The following is an 18,988-nucleotide window of genomic DNA, read 5'->3' on the forward strand; positions in this document are numbered from 1 at the left end:
GTGCTTGCAGGAAAACATAAAATATTACCCGCATCAGCAGTAACCATAACTTCACTTCAACAACATTTTCCCTGAAATTCGGGGATTTTTCAATGATGCAATTTAAAACATTTTTAAATTCTAGTCCATTACTCTGCCATTTACAGTAAATAATCACAAAATCCAATAAGCAATGATTTCACACCAGATTCTTGAGTTTGTCTAATGATATACTTTGATCAGGTTATCTTGGTCATGTTACAATCAGGACATGGCATAAAACTCAACAATGCTAAATCAGGCTACAGATGCAGCACCTGTGCTAAGGGTACTCGCAGCACAAATCATGCAGCCATAAACATATTAGAGTGGGCTTAAACCATCAGCTCTATGCATTAACACACCCTGTACCTCTAATGGCATCTTACATAAGAACGGTTCCATGTAATAATGTTGCTGTGAAAAAGTATTCAGGTTTTGGCGACTTTTTCCTGGCTACCAAAATTCTTTCCCCAAATATTCTAGGAGGGGTATAATTGTATATTATTACATCGAAAGTGTTTGATATCCTGGAGGGTACATCATTAATGCACTTTTTTTTAAATGTCACCAGCCTAGCGACTTTTCATGACAACATTATTACCTGATACCATAAGAACAATACGAGTAGAATTACACAGTACTTATAACCCGTATTGCGAAAGGGAAAAGTGGGCACTACATTATGTCGTTATGCAAATTCTAACATAATTGCAGAACTAATTCTAAAGCAAAAATAAGCTCAACTTCAAAAACAAAGGTCTCATAGCAAGCGTAAAGCAGGAAAACCACATATTGATTCTATATACCCTCTCCCTCTCTCTCAACCATTGTATCTTTTTTGTATCGGTGTTCCTTTAATGAATGTATCCTGCGTTGAGTAGATTGCAGCACCACCGAATATACAGTGCGGAATGCACCTACGACTTGTGCTATGCACATACCGCAGATGAAGTGTCACCATATACAATTTTCGCAAACCATATCCTCACTAGTGTGGTGTGACTATTCTACAACATTGAACTAAGAGAAGGACAGCACTTCCTTTACAGACCATGGGTCATACCCTGTGACCAATGTAGCCAGAATAAAGTGCCATGCAGACACCCAAGCTGTACCCACAATGCATAGTTTAAAATAAGACAGTATGGGAACACCATCCAAAGGTCCTGAATACACCATATGCAAAACCCAAAAATAATAATATTTTTTATTAAAATGATTTAGTTTGTTACAAACTTTTCATTTCATTTTTAAAAACTCAGTGATACACAAAATTATAAAATATAACAGTTCAATTGAGAGATAGAGAGCGTAGATAAAAAAAAAAGAAAAAAAAAGAAAAAAAAAGGAATTTAGAGACAATAAGAAGATCTCTTGTTAACACTTTCGGCATCAATTAGGCCAGTCATCAGTATCTTCACTTGGCTTTCTGTTGAACTCCAGGCTGCAATCCCAAGATATGTTGTAAGTATTGAGCTATCGTGAAAATTAGTTTGTTTTCGCGTCCGTTCAATAATAAAGACCAACGCATATCCGTGTCCATCTGTTGACTCGATATTTTGAAAAAGTTACCAAAATTCAGTCTCTTGGTCGTTAATTCTGGGCAGATCATTACTAGTTGATAAATTGTTTCTGGTACTTCTCTATCCTTACAGAAACGACATTAGTTGTCACTTTTCGGGATTTGTCGTATCATTGCCAGTTTGTCTCTTGTAGGTAAGTTATTTAAACAAATTGCCATGTACACTGTACGGATATTGTTATCAGGAAACTGTTCCATGTACTTCGGAATTTCATTTAGTGCTCGAATGTCCAATTGACTTTGAAGATTTCTTAAATATAGGGTTTTGGCATGACATGTTCGGATCCAGTCCTTATTTGCTAATTTGTGTTTTGCATGTTGTGGTCTGTTCATGAGGGTTTCGAGTGATATTTCTTCATCCTTTAATTGTTGGTGCAAATGATCTTTCCATTTCCTTAAAAATGTATTATGAAGAGCAGTTGGATTATTTTTCAAAATTGCTGTTGCTGGTGTTTCATCGTTTGTCAGAAGTTTTCTTAGTAGGTCGAGCTGTTTCCATGTCACTATCGAAGATAAGGATTGGGTTGCCACCTCATAGCGAATTCTAGCCATAGGATAAGAATCTGGGAGCCTTAAGATCTTTCTCCAGAATATAGCTTCTAGTTTCGCCCAATTGTTGGATTGTGAGTGGATCATTGCGTCGCTGCCATATGTAATTACTGGGATTACTTTCTCTCTGTAGAATGTTATGACAGGTTTAAAGGAAAATTTGCCATATTTCCTGTGTAGGACACAGCCTTGTCCGGCTAGTGTCTGGGTTTTAATTTCCAGGTTATTGAACCACTGTTTTTCTATTTTAGATTGATTTAGTATAATGCCGAGATATTTGAAGGTTGATACTTCTTCTAGACAAATGTTATCGATAGAGAATTTTAGCACTGGATGTTTCTTGAATGGAAGTTTTACTAATGGCATGATTTTAGTCTTTGCCGTATTGATCCTTAGGTTGTTGGATTTCATGTAGGTTCCCATAAAATGTAAGCTCCATTGTAGACCCGAGATGGTTTTGTCTAATAGGATTATGTCGTCGGTGTAGAATAACGCTGGAATTGGGACAGAGTTCTGTTTTGGAGGGTTCAGATCCGGGTCATTAAGATGTTCTTCGCAATCTGCTGTGTATAAATTATATAAAATGGCTGCGAGAGGACAACCCTTCTTTAGTCCTTTCGTTGTTTTTATCATGGGTGTAGTCGTGCCATTCTTTGGAAGTCTCACAGCTATTGTTGTATCGGAATATAATAGTTTTATTGGCTCGAGGATCTCCACTGGACAATTCCACACCGACAGTTTTTCCCATAGTCGTGTTCTTGGTATGGAATCAAATGCCATATGTAGGTCCAAGAAAGCAGCATAGATCTGTGTTGTTTTTTCTATTGCTTCATATTTGACCAAGTTCATTATAAGGATATTTATATTCGTAATAACGCCAGCAGTGAATCCCGTAAATAATTATGTGTGCCACACCCATTGGGGATTACACTTAGAATGAAAACTTCAACCATGTCCAAGTGTCGGTTTTCTTCACACTAGCTGCATCCTAGCATGCAGAGTTAATCTTTTCCTGCTTTGCAGTGACATCATTACCGGTGACAGTTCCAAGAGGAGTATGCTGTATCCTGTGACATCAGGTTGCTGATGTGTGTGTGTGTGTGTGTTTTGGGGGGTTGGGGAGTGAGGAGATGTAGACTGATAGGCTTGGTAACCTATTGCAATGCATAATTTTGAATGTTGGTCCGCCAGGATCCTGGGCTGCTAGGAGGAGAGAGAAGGCTCAGTTGAGTGTTTCTGGTAAGTGTTTTCCGGCAAATATACTTGGAGTTTGTATTTCCTAAAATCCAGGGATTCTCCCTCCATTAGCTATGGGAGCGAGAGGTTAATTTAAATACAATTAATGTTTTTGAAAAAACAGATTTGTATAGCTCTCTGCACATCTGTAGAGGCCCATCAAAGGGTGATGTGTTTCTGCAGTAGTCAGCGCACCAAACCTGGAGAGATTTGGAAATGAATATATTATATATCTATATATTATATATATATTATATAGGAAGCTGGACTGACTCTCCGTGACTGACAAACATGAGAGTTTCTATGGATTTAGAGGAACTGGGGAAGAAAGGAGGAATGGTTCAAAGACTAAACAGGAGGTTCTAGCAAAAGTGTTTCACTCTAGATGCCGAGTTGGAGGTGGGGGAAGGAGGATGGGGAGGGGGGTGTGTGTTTGTTGCAAGCTATTTCTAAGATGTAGCCACTGGTTAAGATTTAGTGGTGTCTGGTGCTGGTCTGACGTTTTCTATTGAAGCCCCATTGATCAGATCGGTTGTCGCACAGGTGCTCAGATGTTAGATGGGGGTTGAGTGCATCACTTGGAGAGACACTGGAAGATCCCTTTGGAGCGCCATATCCTGGCATGGTAGAAAACTTTAGAGTTTGCTTTTGGTTGTATTTGAACGCCCCACGGGTGTTCTACATGTAAAGTGACTAGGAGGAGCAATGGTATTGTGAATACATTGGAGTGACCTGAAAAAGGTTCCTTGTTGTTGAAATATAAATAATTATCACAGGCGGCACCAACAAGTGTGTTAAGGCACTATTTTCATGGAACCAGACTATGGGCCTCATTACAAGTTTGGAGGTAGCCATGCCCTTAATAAGGGCATGGCTACACCCAAACTTGGGTCCGGGTCCGGATTCCCTGAATGGGGAAATACCGGGCCAATCCGACCTTGGAGTGCCAGGTATTTCCCCATTCAGGGAACCCAGACCTGGTCCATCCCCATTCGAGCCCCAATGGGCTCAATGGGAATGAGGAGCCTACTAACAACGGGCCCCGTTAGCATGCGGGACCCGCTAAGGACGTCTGGTAAAACCAGGCGTCTTGAGCGGGTCCCGCGAGCGGACCTCATAATAGGGTGGTAAGGGGTTAACGGCTCCGGCACCTTTACCGGCGCCATTAACCCCTTACCGCCCTCCTCATAATGAGGCCCTATGTATTTTTCTAGTGCCCCGTCAGAAGCTTGCTGTGGAACGATGATGAGGACTGAAATAAGGATGGCATGTCCCAACCGCCTGGCACAGGGATCATCACTGCCAGGGATGCCCTTCTATGCTCCATGTTTCACTTTTTTACAGCAGTGCTGGGTGGAGGTTTTTACCGGTCAGGCCTGAGGAAAAGCCCTAACACGCTCTCTGCGGCTCCGCTGCAAGCGTTACAACAGCTGATTGAGGAAACAGCTGATCAGTAGAATAGAGGGACACCAGAGTGTTCCCTCATGTGCACCATGTCTGCCGCACTCCACGCTGCCTCAGAAGCCCCCAAGATGCCTGACGCGGTTGCCCAAGCAACCTCCAACAACATTGAGGCTAAAGGAAGCATCACCGCGGCAGGCCCAAGCCTGGATTAGGTGCTCCACCCTGCCTGCTCCTCCCCTCCTACCTTAAAGGGAGAGGAAGAGAGTCGGCTGGCGAAGCCGTGCGGAGATGGCTTGAGGAAAAGGCCTAACACGCTCTCTGAAGCTCTGCTGCGAGTGTTACAACAGCTGATTGAGGAAACAGCTGATCGGAAGAATAGAGGGACACCAGGGTGTTCCCTTGTGTGCGCCGTGTCTGCCGCACTCCACCAGGCCTCAGAAGCCCTCAAGATGGCTGATGCGGTTGCCCCAGCATTCACCAACAACCCTGAGGCTACAGGAAGCATCCCCGCCGCAGGCCCAAGCCCGGATTGAGTGCTGCACCCTGCCTGCTCCTCCCATCCTGCATTAACGGGAGAGCGCCAGCAGGTGAAGCCGTGCGGAGAAGGTCTGAGGGAAAGGCCTAACATGTTCTCTGCAGCTCTCCGCTGCTCAACACTGCTGCACATGCCATCCTACGCAGGAAAGACGCAGCTACCTCGCCCCAGAGTATCAGGTGAGCGTTGTACCCAACTTCACGCCTCCTGTCCTACACCTCTGCCTCTCAAATCATACCTTGCAACATCCATACCCCCAGCACACCCTACCTTAATTAACAGGCACGCACGCCTCTGAGAACGCACCATCACTGTGCCTCACCCCGCTCGCGCCGCCCACCTGGATTTCAGAAACAAGCACCTCTGCTGCAGGCTGCCCATTCCTGCATAATGTGTGGCTCACACCATGGCCTCTAAACTGCACACCACTCAGCCCTGCTGAAAGGGGCCCTTAGGGGGTCCCTCGCGATATGGAAACAAGGCAATAACCATACATGAAAGGATGAGCCAGACACAAGGTTAAAATTCCCAATGCTAGGGTTTATTGCAAGCAAAATAGTCCCAATTGGCCAACTATGGTCTCACGCCCCACAACGTGTATTCTCTAGACCTCGAGGGACGCAAGAGCGCGAATTACGTACATCAGTTACATATATACAAAATGCATATCATACAATCAGCTATGACATGTTTAACACCCCCCTTTTATTGAGTTTCTTTGAACTCGGGATGATGATGGACATTTCCGACGAGTATGACAATTATGACACTTTCGATGTCTATTCTAGTAACAATGTGCAATTTAGAAAGTGCTGAGGCATCTTCTAGTTGTTGAACAGAATATGGTGCTTCTGTTCTTGGAAGCAAGCTGCACACGGGGGAAGAGTCACATTCCAAGCTTTGCTATCTATAAGGTGCTATTCGTGTCCTGGGAGCCGACACGCTCTAAAGGGTTTTGTGAAGGGGGGCCATAAGAAGAGCATAATTCAAGCCTTTAGCTGCTTTATTCTAACATATTCTACCACAGTACGAGACTGGCTGGCAGCTGTGAAATGATTAAATGCACTGCAGCTCCCCCTCAAGGCTACAGAGAGGGAGCGTGGGCATTCCTTTCTGGGCTGCTCATGAGGAGTTTCAGCGAACTCCTCAGTCCCGCGGCTTTGCCCTTTCATATTCAGACAACAATGTTAACAGTTGAGCAGAGTAAGCAGAATTTGCAAAAAAATGTAAGCTGCAAAGCAGTTTAGACAGAAAGCAATGAGCAATGGTTAACAAGCAAAATGGCGATTCTTGCTATGTTTAAAATGGCCGCTTGTTGGTCAAGCATAGCAGTCTGTATTTCTATAATTCTGTGCATAAAACGGTTGGCCTTCGGCCATCAAGATACGTCCATCATCCAAATGAAGGGTATTCACTTTTCCAGATTGACAAACCCTCCTTTTGGCCGTATGCCAAGCGTCTTATTCATTCATTGTATCCTCCTCTGATGAGGATAAGTCTGGGGTATCTATGTCTGAACCTTTCATGCTATCATAAGCATCATCTTCATCATTATTGTCTATAGCCATGAATTGTTTTACTGTTTTTGTTTCATCAGTGTCTTTGTTATTTCGGCCATGTGTATGTTTTACTCTCAACACCATGTGCATACATGCCTTAGCACATCCCTCAGTTATCTCAGTGTAAACTATTGGTAGGCATTGTATGCAACAGCAACATGTTATGAATATACCAAGCACCACCATTAGTATTGAAATTAGCTTCCATCCCCAGGACCGCAATAGTCCTCAAAACCAGGATCCTATCCCCAACCCTCTTCTTCAGTAGAGAGTGTGGAACTAAGGACACGTAGTTTCCTGATGGCTCTGAATATGGTAGGGGAGTAGTCATCTATGAACACACGGCATGCAGTTTTTACAAGTTTGCAAACTCCCCCACGATCAACTAATATTATGTCAAGAGCCATTCTATTTTGTAGTGCCATTAGTCTTATTCCTTTCTCTTCTAACGTCATATTGAATAAAATATCCGTTGTTGAATCTATTGTATTTTTTTTAAATATTCTAGACAGTTTTCTTATATTATAGGAATGTTCTATTTGGGCCAAGAATGGTATAAACGATTTGGCTACATTCATTGCTATCATTCCCTCTTCACTACTCCTTCGGGTTCTACCTTCTAATCGCCTCACTACTTCTGCAGTTTCTAAGAGGAACACTCCCGGAAACAGTAGACCCAGGTAACACGTACTTCCCCAGTTTCTAGGTAGCCATGGACATGCGCTTTCCCCACATATGAAATAAACAGGGTCTCCTATGTATACTGGTTCAACTTCATATTTTAGGACCACTGTATTCATGCACCCAGAGGACGTGCCTACTAAGTAGGTACCTTTTTTCTTCAGGCATAACGGGACAGTTCTTGGGCTGTAATTCACTGCATAGGAAGGTGGCACAGCGTCTTTGTTCCATTCTTCTTTCATGCGGAACGTCATTACTGATGTTTTTTCTGGCGGGGAAAATCTATACTGCCTATATGGTTTTGTTATTTTTCGTGTACTCTTTGGCGTGGGTTTTGGGATTATTACACGTGTTTTATGGAATATGGAGCAGCCCACAGGTCTCATGATAATTTCCTCAAATTCATTCATATTTGTTTTATCTAATTGACCCGTACTGCTTCTGTTCCATTTCCCAAAAAACATTGCACCTAAAGATGCTCTGCATGCAGAACTTAATGGCAATGGTTGTACATACCATTCTATCCTCTTCCCACCATGCTGTTGTAAATGTGCACATACCCAGCAGTCTCTTTTCTTTAAAACTGCATGGGTCATATTCTTAATAAGCAACAATGTGTTGTTGCCATACCCCTCTCTTTGTCTCTCTTCCATTGGAGATAATGTACCAGTGATCACATGAACCGCGCTCTCAGTAGTCGACATTCATTTCTGATAAGCGTGTTATTAATGGGTGCTTTGACTCCATCCACCATAATACCATTGCTATTGTTACTGGTACTACCATACTTATGAAACACAGAACCAATGTCCACGTTAGTACATTATTCTTTTTACCAGGCCTTTTCCCTGAATTTACAGTCTCTATATCTATCATTTTCTCAGCAGCGGTGCAGGAAGAAGCTGAAACCAGTTGCGACTTTTCCTTCATCGTTCTTCTTCTTACTGGGAAGGTTCGACGTGTATATCTCTCGTTGTTACACTTGCTTTGATGCAAATAGTTAAATGAATAAGTTAAGTCTGCAAGCCCTTTGCAGCTTTTACCATTGGTTCTGAGCAAAATTACTGCTCAGACGATTTCTGTGTAAGTTCTTTAGTGACAGAGTACTATGTGCATCCAGCTTGTCCCACTCTGGCTTCTGACACACGTACTCTGTTATAAACGCACAGAGGAGCCGTGAGTCTTGAATTGTCCGATTGCACAATTCTCACACCTCTCTCCTCTACACCCCTGGTTCCTCCTCCGTCCGTGAGTGGAACCAAAGGCAAGAAGTACCAAGAATCAATGGATCATTCTTTCAAGGCCTGAGATCGTAACGTTTTACTCCTGGCATTGTGTGATCGGTGAACAGTGCTGATGCACTTCCAGTAATCAGGCTCAGTGTCAGCCTGCGGCGCAATGATCGATGTTGCGGAGCACCGCGGCAATGATGCAGATTCTGTTTTCGGCTCTGGTGCGGTTACAAGATCTGATGGGTGCCAAAGGGGCACACACTCTGTATTCGTAGACGTGTGCAATGCTGATTCTGTGTCGTTCAACAATGATGTTGCTTCTGCTGGGCAGCGTTGGGGCCCTGTTCGCCCTTCCCCCTTTTTGGCAATTTCTCCAGGCTCTGGTTTCTGTTTCACTTCTCGCTCAGGCTGGTGCTGTGTCATTCGATTGGCAACAGTTTCTTTCGTTTCCGAGACTGTTTCCTTTCTCTGGTCGTCGGAAGTTGTCAGCAGTCCTGGGAATCTTTTGGCATGTGTCGCATGGATCCATGCCTTGCGACCGTCCACTCGGATGGCCGTCTGTGTCGCCAAAAGTACTTGGTAGGGGCCGCGCCACCTGAGTGCTAATGACGTCTTCCGTTGAAAGTTTTTAATCAGGACCCAGCTTACAGGCTCCAGCGCGTGCCCCGGTCCGGTGTATCGCACTGGTAACGCCTCCTGCACCTGCTGATGAATCAAACGCAACTTCTGCATTAAAAGGACACAGTACGTGCTTAACACAGGATGCTCGACCTCACAATCTTTTGGGCTGCGGTGCGCACCATACATTTGCCGGTCTCCCCATGATAATTTCATAGGGAGAGAGCCCAGTTTTAGCCTGTACAGATGTGCGCATGCATAAAAGTGCTAGAGGTAATGCATCTACCCAACTCAACTTGCTTCCGGCACATATTTTTGCCATCTTGGCTTTTAGGATGTCGTTATGTCTCTCAACAAGTCCGGCGGAACTCGGATGCCTGGAGCTGTGGAATCGCTTGTCAATCTGCAGACCTGCACAGATCTGTAGTACTACTGCGCCCACAAAGTGTGGGCCGTTATCTGACCACAGGACACGGGGCAGCCCAAACCGGGAGAAATACTCCTTCAACATTACTTTTGCCGTTGACATGGCAGTACAGTCTTTTAAAGGATATGCCTCCACCCACTTGCTAAATGCACAAATCACCACTAACAGATTTGTAGTTCTGGCACCTTTCCATTTCTATTAAATCAAAATGGATCACCTCGAATGGCATAGAGGGTGGGCCAAAACTACCTACTGGAGTCGGAGTTCCCTTCCCTACATTGTGTTGCAGGCACGTAATACAATTCTGCACTAGCCTTTCTGCATTCTTTTTTATGTGCTCATATTTCCATACTGTGGATAAATGCTGTACCATCTTCTTCGCACAAATGTGGGTAGGGCTATGCGCCATTGTAACCATTGCGGTTACGTAACAATTTGGCAACATCCAGTTCTTGGTCTCTTTGTCCACCCAACATACTTCCAAATCTAACTCAGCAGAGCCCTCAGCCCACCCCTGAATCTCTTCGGTCGTGGCCTCAGCCTGCATTTCTTTGACTGTGGCAACTCCATTCTCTATCATACAAGGTACTTCCTCTGTTTGTACTGTCATCATCTTATTATGTAGGTCAGTGGCAGTTTGTTTCGCAATCATGTCTGCAAATGCGTTTCCTTCTCCTATTTTGCATGTCACCTTTTTATGCGCTTCGCATTTTACTATTGCCAGGCGCTTTGGAAACGTGAGTGCAGACAACAACCGCACAATCAAAGGGCCATGCTGAATCCTGGCCCCATGTGATGTCAAGAAGCCCCTCTCAGCCCAGAGTCGGCCAAAGTTATGAACCACGCCAAAGGGGTACTGGCCATCAGTATAAATATTCACGTTCAAATTCTCAGAGAGTTCACAAGCTCTAGTCAAGGCTATCATTTCTGCAGCTTGTGCTGAATTATATGGGATTCTTTTACTTTCCACAACCCTTTCTAGAGTAGTGATAGCATACGCGGCAGTTGACGTGCCATCTGGTAATTTGAAACAAGAGCAGTGACAAAACAACTCCCCATCCGGCTCTTTTTGTGGGGTGTCACTCAGATCAACTCTTCCCTTCGTTTCTTCCTCGGTGACCATTAAACAATCATGGGGTGGTGATTCGTTGTCACCAATTTCTGCTATGGGCAATGGCATTAATTCTACAGGATTCAATGCGCTACACCTCATAATTTGGATGTGGGTGCAAACAGGATGAGTTCATATCTTGTTAATCTCGCGGAGGTAAGGTGTTGCATCTGGATCCTATTTAATAGAACGTCTATAGCATGTGGCACCATCAGAATTAAAGTGTGCCCCAATACCATTCCTTCCATTTGTTTCACTGATGCAGCAGCTGCTGCAACAGATCGCAAACATTGTGGTAGTGTGCGCGCTACACGTTCCAGCGCAGAAGAAAAATAGCTGCACAGCCTATTTCTCCCACCTTGTTCCTGTGTCAAAACCGCCAAAGCGCATCCTTCACTCTAGCTTATAAACAGTCTAAATATTTTAGCATAATCTGGCGTGCCTAAAACTGGCGCAGAACATAAAGCCACTTTCAACTGATCAAACGCTTTCTGACATTCTTCATCCCACTGCAAAGGCATCACTGCATCCTTTTTAGTTAATTTTATCATCGGCTTCACAATCAACGCAAAATTACTGATCCACTGCCGACAATAAGAGGCCATGCCTATTACAGCTCTCACTCCTTTTTGAGTTTTTGGAATAGGCATACTAGAAATACTTTCTATGCGTTATGGTGTTAATCTTCTCCCTTCTTTCGAAAGTAGGTAACCCAAATAAGACACCTCCTTTTGATTATACTGGAATTTCTTCAAACTTGCCTTGTGACCATGGGTCGCTAGGTGCGTCAATAGTAATATAGTACTTTCTTTGCAGATCTCTTTTGTGTCAGCAGCTAGTAACAAGTCATCTATGTACTGCAAGAGTGCGCAACCTGTTGGTAGTTCTAGCATATCTAGCTGTTCCTTTAGTGCCCTGCTGTAAATGCTCGGGCTTTCTGTGTATCCTTGTGGAATGCGTGTGAATGTGAATGATCGACCTCCTAGAGTGAACGCGAACAGGTATCTTCTGCTTTTATCCACTGGAATGCTAAAGAACGCGTTCTTCAAATCAACTACACTAAAGTATTCTGCAGTGGCCGGTATCATTGTCAGTATTGTTGTGTCATCTGGGACCAAAGGGAATTGTGGGTCGACCACTTTGTTCAATGCGTGCAGATCAATTATGAAACGATATGGTACTTCATTGCCTCCTTTCTTGTAAAGTGGAAGAATCGGGCTGTTGCACGTGCTACCTGCAATTTTTTCAACCACCCCCAATCTCACCAGGTCAGTAACAATACTCTTTAATCCCTTCTCACCTTCAACAGACAGAAATTTTATACTGGGGAATTCGTGGTAATGTAACACCTTCTTTCAAAGTTATTTTTGCTGGCTCTATTTTCAAGCATCCTATCCTACATCGTTATCATGCATTGCCCACAGACTGGTTGGTAGTCTACTTAGCTCTTCTGGTAACGCTTCTGACATAAATTCCTTCACCGGTGCATCGTGAGGCCAAATCATGAGGAACACCCCATCTGCCGTACAATGTATAACTGCCCCCAATTTTCTCAACAAATTTAATCCTAACAAGTTCTCCCCACAATTTTCTGTCAGAAGAAATGGGCACTGTTCCGTAAATGGTCCTATTGTAATTGGGACAGCTTCGGACACGGGGTTAATTACTGGTGTACCTGCAAACCCTACAGAAACATTCTTTTGCCCCGACAGTGGGATCTCCAGAACCAAGTGGTGGTCTATCGAACACTTTTGTGCCCCTGTATCTACAAGGAAACGGTGCTCCTTATTCCCGACTCTCATTTCTACGTAGGGTCCTCTCGGATTCATGGGAATAGACACTGGCTCCGACCCCTGCTGTGGGCTGTCCTATTGCAAAAATAACACATCGTCCGATGTGTAGTCACCGCTGCTGCTATAATACGTGTTTGGCTGTTTATCAAAAATATTCGCATTTCCCCCTCGGTGTCCTCCACTCTGATCATTTCTCTGTTGCCCCTGCCCGCCCCGATTTTGGTTCGGAACACTTTGGTTCAATGCCTGGTTCTGTTGAGCTTGGTTTTGACCATGGGATTGGTTTTGATTACCTCCATTGGTATATCCCTGCTGCTGCTGCATGCTATTTCTGCTTGGGCCATTTGACCCCTGATGTCCTCTATGAGGCCTTCTCTGGCCAAACCCACCTCTATTCTGTAGGTGCGGGCATTGCGCTCGCCAGTGTCCTTCCTCTTTACAGTACGCACATTGATTTAATCCCAATGACACCCCGTGCATATTATTCAAATTTCCCCTGCCTTGTGCATTTCCTCCACCTCTATTGTATCCAATTACCTGCTGCAGTAACACCCCTACCATTGTTCACATCGCTTCTTTTCTCATCTCCAATGGGTACTCATTACACATCTCAGTTACTTCCTCCACTGACGTTCTTTTGTTCGGCATCCATCGCATTGTTTCCCCCACCCATGCCTGCAATCTTTGTTTATCACCTATTTGTCCCAGTGCCGGCAAATGCTTTGCACCACCTGGAAAAACTGTCGGCCACGATTTTTGCATATACAACCTCGACGCCTCCTTCCTGCCTTTCTTAATACACTCATGACTATATTCAGGTGTAGCAAACATTTCAGCATATCTATCTTCCATTTCATTTTTCAGTTCAATGAGTTTGTACACATGTTCTCTTACATCTTCATCTCTTTGCTCACTGCGTGCTAACTTATTCAAATCTAACAATCGTTGTGGCGGTAAATTCCCAAGTAACTTTTTCCATTCTCCCACCAAAAATTCCCCCATGTATTCCAACACTACCTGTCTCTCGTTGCTTCTTCGGTAGCCATATAATGAGGCCAATGCTGCCGTCCCATCATTTCCTTCTATGTACATTTCTGCCTCTTGCTGTAATTCAACCTTTCTTTCTTTGCTGATCGCGCTGCGAGTTACCCGTCCAAATCCTGTTCCTTCAGCCCTGCCTCTCGCCTCCCCGGTCTCAATTTCGACTTCGGGAAGGGCAGATGGTGCTGAATCTGTCTCTGGAGCGGGAGGTGGGGATGGGACAAGTGACACAGGTGGCACCTGTGAAGGGCCTTCCTGGGTGCTGGGAAATTGCGCGTGTGCGGTCTGCGCTTGTGGGAGGGCTCGAGCTGTGGGTGGGGCGTGGGTTAATGCTTGCGTGAGGGGAAGTGCTTGGGCTGCGGGAGGGGGTATGAGAGCTACTGGTTGGGCCTGCACAGTCACTACTGGCGTGTTTGGTTTCGATCCTGATTTTGGGCCTCGACCCGTATGGGTTAACAAATGTTCTATTAATTCGTCTGCTATGTGTAGTTCCCGCTGCGGGTATATTCCTTCTATGTTCATTTGCTCACGTCTCCCTTCCCGTCTTAGACTTGCCGTCCACTCCTCCTCCTCCTTTTCTTCTGCAACCTCAAGCTTCGATTTGTGCCGACGCGCATGCTTCTCTCTACTCCTAAGTCTGAGCATTGCTTCCCTCCTCCAATCTTTGATAGTCTCAAAAGCTGCGGTCGCGCTTTTTTCCTTATCAACACCCTTTCTAGGTTATCTATCCTCGCAATCTCAAAGCTACCATTAATCGGCCACTGATGGTCCTGTTGCTTTCTAGTTTGCCTATGCCAAATTTCACAAAATATTATCGCACCACACCATATTTTGCATACATGTCATAAGCCGGCGTTCCCCCAGGCGGTGCACTTTGGCCATTTTCCAAGGACTGTCTACCACAGCGGAAAAGCCCCGCTAAAGTGGACAGTACTCCAGGCATGATTTTAACCTTCCCCTTGGTTAACCAACCTTTCTCTGGATGTTTGAATTTGCAAAATCAACACTCTACCAATAATCAGGGTTTCGTTTGAATCGGGGAATGACTCACCTGATAAAACAAGTCGCCTGTGTCCTGACGCAACCACTCCCAACATCGTGTCTGCGCTTCTCTGGCTTCTGCCTCGTTTCGGGACCCTCGCCTCCTTTGCCCTCTGGCCCGGTACGTCGATCAGGGATCATATGTGTGCAGATCTGCGAAGGAATCTCTCCTCACTTCTACAGGGCGCCCCGTACACCTCTTGATCCCGGCTCGATCGTCCCATCCTCGCCGTTCTTCCGCCTCTACTCCGTTACAACGTCTACGAAGGGGCAAGTGGGGGAGGGTCCCTATTCGGGCGCCATCTTGAAAGGGGCCCTTAGGGGTCCCTCGCGATATGGAAACAAGGCAATAACCATACATGAAAGGAATGCGCCAGACACAAGGTTAAAATTCCCAATGCTAGGGTTTATTGCAAGCAAAATAGTCCCAATTGGCTAACTATGGTCTCACGCCCCGCAACGTGTATTCTCTAGACCTCGAGGGACGCAAGAGCGCGATTTACATACATCAGTTACATATATACAAAATGCATATCATACAATCAGCTATGACATGTTTAACACCCCCCTTTTATTGAGTTACTTTGAACTCGGGATGATGATGGACATTTCCGACGAGTATGACAATTATGACACTTTCGATGTCTATTCTAGTAACAATGTGCAATTTAGAAAGTGCGGAGGCATCTTCTAGTTGTTGAACAGAACACGGTGCTTCTGTTCTTGGAAGCAAGCTGCACACGGGGAAGAGTCACATTCCAAGCTTTGCTATCTATGAGGTGCTATTCGTGTCCTGGGAGCCGACACGCTCTAAAGGGTTTTGTGAAGGGGGGCCATAAGAAGAGCATAATTCAAGCCTTTAGCTGCTTTACTCTAACATAGTCTACCACAGTACGAGACTGGCTGGCAGCTGTGAAATGATTAAATGCCCTGCAGCTCTCCCTCAAGGCTACAGAGAGGGAACGTGGGCATTCCTTTCTGGGCTGCTCATGAGGAGTTTCAATGAACTCCTCAGTCCCGCAGCCTTGCCCTTTCATATTCAGACAAAGTTGAGCAGAGTAAGCAGAATTTGCAAGAATTGCAAGCTGCAAAGCAGTTTAGACAGAAAGCAATGAGCAATGGTTAAGAAGCAAAATGGCGATTCTTGCTACGTTTAAAATGGCCGCTTGTTGGTCAAGCATAGCAGTCTGTATTTCTATAATTCTGTGCATAAGACGGTTGGCCTTCGGCCATCAAGATACGTCTATCATCCAAATGAAGGGTATTCACTTTTCCAGATTGACACTGAAACCTAGCACCAAGCCCTTCAACGGTCCTCCCAGCAACCCTAAAACTCATAATCACGAGAACGTCTTGGCCCACACAAACTATGCAATGGGGTGGCATCCTCAACAAGGAAACCTGCCTTCTACGACAGCTTAAAATAAAACACCAAGAGACAATGCCCCCACCTAACGAGTCTCATAGCATTGCGGCCAATACGCCACACTGTGCTACTGCCTTCCGAAATGCCAGTGCCACCAATGTATCACAACTTGCAACATCCTAGACAAATGCCTCCTTCAAATATGTATATATAACAAAAAAAGAGTGTAAACACCGTACAATATACCACAGAGGTGACAAACGCCAGGAATCGTATATTCCCGAATATACTTGTTCATCCATTAATTTATTAATTATAACTCTCTTAAAATGATCACATTACATAAAATGCATAGTTAAACACATAATATATAAAACATCAAAAGACTGTACTTCACAAAACACATACAAATCCTTCAAATATGTGCCTCATATGCTTCACATGTTACTGCCATGCCCATCGCCACTGATGTTATTGCTGTGCCTCACCATGTTACTGCCATGCCCTACGCCACTGGTGGTGATGTTACCATTGTGCCTCACCATGTTACTGCCATGCCCAACGCATTGGTGGTGATGTTACCCTTGTGCCTCACCATGTTACTGCCATGCCCAACGCCACTGGCATTGATGTTACTGTTGTGCATCACTATGTTACTGACATGCCTCATGCCACTTCATGTTGATGTTATTGATGTGCCTCACCATGTTAATGCCATGCCCAATGCCACTGACGTTATTGCTGTGCCTCACCATGTTACTGCCATGCCCTACGCCACTGGTGGTGATGTTACTGTTGTGCATCATCATGTTACTGCCATGACCAACGCCGCTGATGTTGATGTTACTGCTGTGCCCCACCATGTTACTGCCATGCCTAACCCCACTAGTGGTGATGTTATTGTTGTGCCTCACCATGTTATTGTCATGCCCAACACCACTGATGTTATTGTTCCACCTTAATATGCTACCACCATGTCCTGCTTCTCACTCCAAGCCAACACCCACCTACCCAGAAATGTTACGCAGGACCCCATCCCACTCACTAATGCTCATACCTTACCCAAAGAGAGGAACAGGCCTAAAACTATACCCTCTAATGCCACAACCCACAGCAACCTCTACTAGCCAGACTAGCCCTGCTCAGAATGCTCCCCTAAGTTGCACCCTTATCAATGCCTGCTCCATCAACCCTCATGCCCTGGACATTCACAACCTCATCACCACCCACAAACTAGAGCTCCTTAAGATAACAGAAACATGGCCGCATGAAGCCTCCAGCCCACCCCTATCCCTTGCTCTACCAACAGGGTACTCCATTACTAGACAGGACCACCACGCCAAAGGAGGGGGCGTAGCACTGATAGCAAAAGACTCACTTTCTATCAGGAAGACTGACAAAGAACATGAATAACAACAGTGACTACCTCCTCGTCAAACTTAACCTCTCCCACCATTGCACCATCTCCCTGCACATTGGCTACCGCCCCCAGGGCCCTTGGGTGACTTCCAGACAGCCCTTACTCACCTTCCCTCAGACAACCTAAAAAAATCAACCGAAGCCATCTTCCTAGGAGACCTCAACCTGGGCCTTAATGATGCCAAAGATCTCGCAGCCAAGTCACTAAACACTGCGCTCTAGACCCTAGGGTTCAGCAACTCCATTACTGACCCTACTCACACTCAAGGACGCACATTAGATCGGATAGCCCAACACAACTCCCCACTCACTATTACTGGAAAACGCACCTACCCCATGGTCTGACCACCACGTCATACAGTTTAACATCTCTACCCTAAGGAATAGACACCATCCCACGCCATCGCTTCCTCAAGCAATCTTCGGAAGCTCTAGCCAGCTCACTGCTGAAAGGATACTACCCCACCTACTAGTGCCAGCCTTCAGGCCCCCTTTCTCTACCAACCCGAGACTCTCGCATAATCCTACAACGATGCTATCAAACTAGGAGTGGGCGCTATTGGCCATCTCAAACCCCGGAAAGCTAAGCCCACCAGCCACACCAATGCCTGGCTCACTGCTGACCTCCTTGAACTTTGGTCTAAAAACGTGCAGCCTTATTGCTATGGCAAGCCACCAACTCAAACTCAGCTAAACTAGAATTCCAAAACCGTTATAAAGAATACAAAAAATACATCATCCAAGCCAAAGCCACCTCATTCGAACCTAGGATCTCTGAAGCTAAATCAGACACCAAAGAGATCTTCTCTATTTTAAGGGACATACAGACCCCTACCACCCTCTGCACCCCCAGAACATCACCAAAGACAAGACTTGGTGCGACAGAATCCAAGCAGCCCTGCTCGACAAACTGCATCTTCCAAACCAAAATCAAAACGAACCTACAGACCCTGACTAACTCTCCCCCGCCAAAACACCTCAAACCATAGGATCAACCACCACATTCTCCTTCAAAGAAATTGAGGAAAATGATATCATCAATATCATGAAATCCATCAAACCCTCCAACTGCAAAGGGGACGTCTGCCCCGCAGTGATTATCAAGAATTGTGTCAGCACCCTCGCCCCATTCCTGACAGCTTTCGTTAATGCATCCTTCTCCACCAGGAAGGTTCCCTCCTGCCTCAAGGAAGCCTGGGTCCGCCCTCTTCTTAAAAAAAAAAAAACACTTTGGACCCCTTGTCACCCAACAACTACAAGCCCATAACCACTGTCCCATTCCTGCTGAAAATTCTGGCCAAAGCAACTTACTTACAAGTGCAACAATTCATCGAGGAGAACAAATTCCTAGGGTTGCATCAATCTGGGCTCCA

The sequence above is a fragment of the Ambystoma mexicanum genome, chromosome 14 (genome assembly GCF_040938575.1).
Source record: "Ambystoma mexicanum isolate Mex_15411 chromosome 14, UKY_AmexF1_1, whole genome shotgun sequence".
Classification (NCBI taxonomy): domain Eukaryota; kingdom Metazoa; phylum Chordata; class Amphibia; order Caudata; family Ambystomatidae; genus Ambystoma; species Ambystoma mexicanum.